Source organism: Sylvia atricapilla, chromosome 4 (assembly GCF_009819655.1).
Source record: "Sylvia atricapilla isolate bSylAtr1 chromosome 4, bSylAtr1.pri, whole genome shotgun sequence".
NCBI classification, from domain to species: Eukaryota; Metazoa; Chordata; class Aves; order Passeriformes; family Sylviidae; genus Sylvia; species Sylvia atricapilla.
This window is the reverse complement of record NC_089143.1, coordinates 70,522,600-70,528,437: the sequence shown is the minus strand read 5'-3', so window position 1 is coordinate 70,528,437 and position 5,838 is coordinate 70,522,600.

Here is a 5,838-nt window from a genome sequence, read left to right as displayed (position 1 = left end):
TTTTCTTTTGGCAAAGCTGGTTATCCCAATTGGCTGTATTAAAATAAGGAAGAATCTCAATCAAAAAGCCTCTCCTAAGGCAAGCTTTCTTGTTAATATGCACCAACATGAAAGGGTTTCTTTTCATCCTATACAACTACAGTGTGTGTAAATTGCAGGGGGCTCATTGGCATAAATCTTGGCTGTGACCTCTGAGGTAAACTGGATTTACATTACTTTCTGACAAGAATTAAATGAAGGCCTTGTGGATATATGAACAGCCTTCTAGACTGCAACAGATGGGCATGAATGTGCTCCCTAGGCAAACTATCAGTGACATCTGTGTCCTCCAAATTCTGGTGGTCTCAGCCAATTAGCAGGCTAAAGGAGAGGGAAAAAGAAAAAAAAAAAAAAAAAAAAAAGAAAAAAAAAAAGAAAAAAAAAGCTTGCCTCTGCACAGCTTCCCCAGCCTGAGCCGAAGCAGAAGTGCTTCTGTTTGGAAATAGGATCAAGAACAGCCTCCAGCAGCAAGGAGGTGCTTTGCTGGCTGCTATAATGCAGAGGTAACACTACAGGGAAAGCTGAAGTAATTAGGTAGAACAGATATTAATATTGATACAGGACAAATCCCAGCCCCACCTAAGCCTGTGTGGGGCTGGGATAATGGGCTACCATCACGGATATACACTGCTGCAGCCAAGAATGGAGATCTGTGGATCCTAAAAAGCAGAGGAGGGGTGAAAGGGAAGCCAAGTGCCTGACACAGCTAAGGCAGGAAAGTCCCACTCTTGATTCATATTCAAACCCCCCCCACGGCCCCCTCTCCCTGCAGAAGTAGCCAGAGTTGGAAGAGACCTGTAAGGATTCCCAAATCCTCTCCAAGAATCCCTCCTTGGGTGGATGGGGTCTGGGGAACAACAAATTTGATGGCCACTGCACCTGCCTGCTCCAAAGCTCAGTGCTTTGTGGAAGAGCATTTCAGCTGCAAACAACCTGGGGGAAAAAAATAAACTTTTCTAGTTTTGTTTGTCAGGGTGAGGTTTGGGATTTATTGGTGCAGCACAGCCACAGAACAGAGCCAGAGCCACACAGCAACTGCTCACCACACGGAGGTGGCCAGAGGGGCATCAGGGAGTCAAAACCCATCTCCAGCCTACAGCAGAGCCATGGTTTTAGGCCAGTTATACGAGAGGAGTGACCCAGACCAACACAAAATGTGAAGCTTATTCTCTGTCTCCCAGTTTTGAATGGAGCTGCCACGGCAGGAGCAAGCAGGACCTCTGGCTAAAAGCAGAGTATGGAACAAAAGCACCTGTTGTTTTGCCCTGGTCATGACTTTTCAGAGAGGCCACTTGGGTGCTTTTCCCTCACCATTGCTATCCCAAGTACTACCAGGGATTGAAAAAAAAAAAAAAAAGAAAAAGAAGAAAGAAAGAAAAGAAAAAAAAAAAAAAAGGAATAATTGAGGGGCAGATCAATAAATTAAAAAGTTCTAAAAAAAAAAAAAAGGCATAATGAATTTGATACAGCACATATTTTTAGATCAAAGATGCCTTTGAAGTGACAAATCCTTAATCCATAAACTACTGAAGCACTTCCTTTCTCTCCCAAACTACTTGTTGTCAAATAAAATGGAAGTTAAGGAAATTATCTTTATCTGAAAATGGCCAAAAGAAGCCATCACCTAATGACAGCCTTGTCAAAACGACAATTGGGGAAATTGTTAGGAAGGGGAGGCCTGACGACTGCAGGAATAAGCTGGCTGTTTGCTCTAATCTGCTGAGGCAGGCCCCACACAATTCCAGTCAGCTTGCTGTGTGAAACAGCTAAGTCTTTGTCAGAGCAGGCAGGGGTTGGAAAGACTTCTCTTTCATGAATATGTATCACCACCCTCCACGTCTACAGAAAAAACCCCAAACCTTCCAAACAGCAAAAAACCCCAAAAACAAAACCAAAAAAAACCACCCACCACCAAACAAACAAAAAAACCCAAAACATATAAAATACATCCCAGAGCAACAAAATCCCGAGATAGGGAGCCACAGGGGAAGAAAAAACAACTAAGCACGTTTTGGAAGTGCAGCCAGAAGGACCCTCTTCCCAAAGGCTTCCTTTGTACTTTTATGCCCCAGCAGACTGGGATGAGGCACTTCAAGTGCTCAAAGGCAGAAGGGCTCATCAGGGTATTTAATGTGCATCAGTCTGGTTTATATTTGGCGTTGGTGGCACCAAACCCCGGGCCACAGACACACACGCTGGGCTGGTGAGACAGAGCTCACAGGAGTTCCTTGTGCGAGGAGGGAATCACCCAGAACAGGTCTTCACACTTCCAAGGGCAGGCACAGAGGCAGCTTTGGACCAGGGGCAGAAATTTCCTGTGAAGCCTAAAAACCCAGGGAGAAGGGGTTTCCTGACAGACAACAGTGCAACTGAGGTGCTGAGGAGTGGACGGTGCCTACCCAGAGCTCCCACTGAAATGATTTTCTGAGAGATGTCCCTGACATCTGTGAGTAAAATCCTTCACAACACCTTGACTCAGGAATCGTGGGTCACCTTGAAGTTTGGGAGAGTTTTTTAACATCTGTACAATATTAAATCTCGAGCATTCTGAAGACTCAGCAGAAGATTCATAAAGACTCATAAGAAGATTCATAAAGGTGAAACAGGAGAGCCAAATGAGGTGTGCTGGGCCGACGGTGGAGGTGGATGTACAGGCACAAAGTGCCTTAAAAGGTGACATGGCTCAGAAAAGCACGTCAGAAACACTGTGTCTCCGCGGGACTGAAACCCCTGTAAACCCAAAAATGGTGTTGAAAGCAATGGGTGGGCAGATGGGAAGAGAAGACGGGATCAAACAAAGCCCAGGCCTCCTGCAGAAAACCCAAATGAAGATATTTTAAGCTGTGGGGAGTTTTGTGTCTGTTAGAGAACTGTGACATCATTAAAGCACAACAATGTCTGAAAAGTTACCTTTGAGTGCTTGTTGCTGTCCTTTTAGCTTTTGCTTGTAAAACTGCAAACTAGATCCTGTGTTATTACAGAGAGCTTGTGGTAGTATTACAAACTTCAGTCTTTCTCAAAATAATGGCCAGAGTATGAAAGTTTGGCTCCCAGCAGAGATATCAAGACACAATGCCCAGTTATGAGGTTCCCAATATTATGCAATGTTTGCTGTAGACATTTCCATTTCATTAGCATATTCTACTTTACATGGAATCCAGCAATGAATGCTGTCCCTGATCTAAGGCTAATCCTCTTTAAAGAGCTACAGGCTATATTACATGTGGCCACAGCCACGGTGATGCCAGGGCTGAATCACTTTGAAGCCTATTGAACAGTGTTCCCTTGTGAGACCATACACAGAGCCATAAACCAATGCTCCCTGTCCTGTGAAATCCTGCTGTTTCCATCACCAGGAGTTTCTGTCAGGGACAGAGCAGAGTCCCAGGCAAGGGGCTGCAAAAAAGGGAGACACTGAGCTGCCTTCATCACCTCTCAGTGCCAATTTATGTGCCTGCAACCAAAAAAAATCCTTTTTTCCTAAATCTCAACAGCAACTGCTCCAAGGGAGGCTTTCCAGAACAATCAAAGGTGAAGGTGAACCAGACACCCGTTTCCCTGAGTAGGAAGGAAGCTGCTTGAGTAGTCTGGGACACAGACATATCCATCTTTGAAGCAAAAAGAGAGAAATGGCCATGTGTGTACCTGTAAGGCTGCATTGCTCACAGCTGTGTGCCCTTGAATGCTACTGTGTTTTAATTGCCACACAATGTGGAATCTTCGACACCCTCACATCTATTTTCCCTTTTAAATCTCTAAATTTAAAGGGGAAAAATTACAAAACAACAGAAAGGTCACTATATTTTCTGGTCCTGCAATATATCAGCAAAATACAGCTTATATTATCTTTAATTGTTCAAAATTACTTTCTTTGTTCAATGAAGGGAACTGGAAACTGCTCAGCCTGCACTGGGCACATGAAATTTTCTCTGTCTGTATGATGTCAAACCAGACAAGGAGAGTGGGTTCAGCCTCCATAGTAAAATGTGGGGCCAGTGAAGAACTGCTCAACCTCCTCGCTACCAAAATAGCTGCACAAATTATTTATCTTTGCAGCAAAGGGAAAAGGGGTCCAGAGGAAAAAAAAAAAAAAAAAACAAAAAAAACAAACTAAAGGTAGAGGGAGCACCAGAGGGAATAGGAAAAATCATGAGAGGAGGATGGTGAGAGGGAAGAACAGCACAGACAGAAGGAGGGGCAGGAAGATGGAAGAGAAACTGAGAAGGAAGAGAAAGGGAGAAGACAGAGAGGCTCTAAAGGAGGACCAAGGGCAGGTCACGATGTAGAATGAAAATGAGAACTTGGAAAGTAACATAAAGTCCATCTTGTAAGGAATACTTCTCCTCAGCAGTCAAGGTGAGTTTCCTCATCAGTATATTCAGGTCAGATGAGAAGAAAAGAGAAGTGGAAGAGTTCTTTTTCCTGAGCAAACAAGGAGCAAAGAAGGAAATAAACAGCTCTGTGCTCTCTTTTCCTTCCTTGGAAGATCTCCTCTGTGCTTACGGCGTGGAGCTGCTCTTGGCACTGGGAGCTAAAACTTCCATGAACGCACACCCTCCCCATGCATCTCTCCTCCCTCTTACACTGACATCCAGTGGAATACAATGGGATATCTCCGGACACATTTCTTTGAGAAAGGCCTATTTCTTCTCTGTTTGAACGAGGCACTCACTGCTGTACAGTAACAACTCATTGCAGAAAACCTCACCACAGGTTGTTGCATACTCCAGCAGGCATTTCCCAACTTTTGGGAGTCATCCTGCCATTATCACCATTAACTTACATGCACCTCGACAACTCTTGGACTACCGAAATGAAATTTATGACTTAAAACGAAAAATAAAGAAATAGGAAAGAAGCCCACCTCTCTGGCAACAACAACAACTACTAACCACAAAACATAAGGATTCCCCAAAACGAGCATTGCCTTCCCGTGTCTGGTCACACATTGCCATCTGCTGGCTCCCACTCCTGTGCTCTGAGCGCTTGGGTGGTTTGGAATGAGAAAAGGGCTGTGAGCAGCCCGAGGTTTAAGGCTGTAAATCAACCAGGTCTCACTCACCTCATCCTCAGTGACTCCGTAGGTCCCCGAAGGACGGCTCCGGGTCACCCCTGTGCCATCCCAGGAGAGCAAGCCCTGGGACAGGGTGGGAACAGGAGCATCGTGCCAGGTCCACGTGCCAGGTAACGAGACACGAGTGAGGCACTGAAGGCCAGGGAAAGCCAGCAAACAGGGCTCATGTGCCTCGAGAGACACACCTGGGATACGGAGAGGGCTGAGGGGGATAACTACCCACCTACTGCACCCTTCTCGGGCTTTCTGAGCTCACCAGGTCACAGCTGCCACCTGCGCGGTGACACGGAAACACACGGCTCGAGACCTCCTGTGCCCAGAGCCAGCCCTGCAGGAAAGCAGCACTTCTGCAGAGTTCTGCCCCAAAAACAACCCTCAGTGCACTCAAATAGCGATGTTTGGCACAAGAGGTGCCACCAGGTCACAGCATTGGCTTTAATGTTCACCGGGTGACAGTATGGATGAGCTGTGCCAGAGAGTGGGAACACTGGTGACCAAAAAACTACGGAAATTGTACTCACACATTCACAGGTGTTGTCATCCTTTACACATGAACCCACTGGCAAATCCTAGCACCACATCCACAGTTTTGACAACCAGGTATAAAAACTGACCTTAGGAGGGAAGGACAGAACTGTGGAAATCTCAGCACAGCAGAAATCAGGCCAGACTTCTTGTTGATTCAGCAAGGTGAGGATATTTTTTATCATCTAAATTTAAATAGC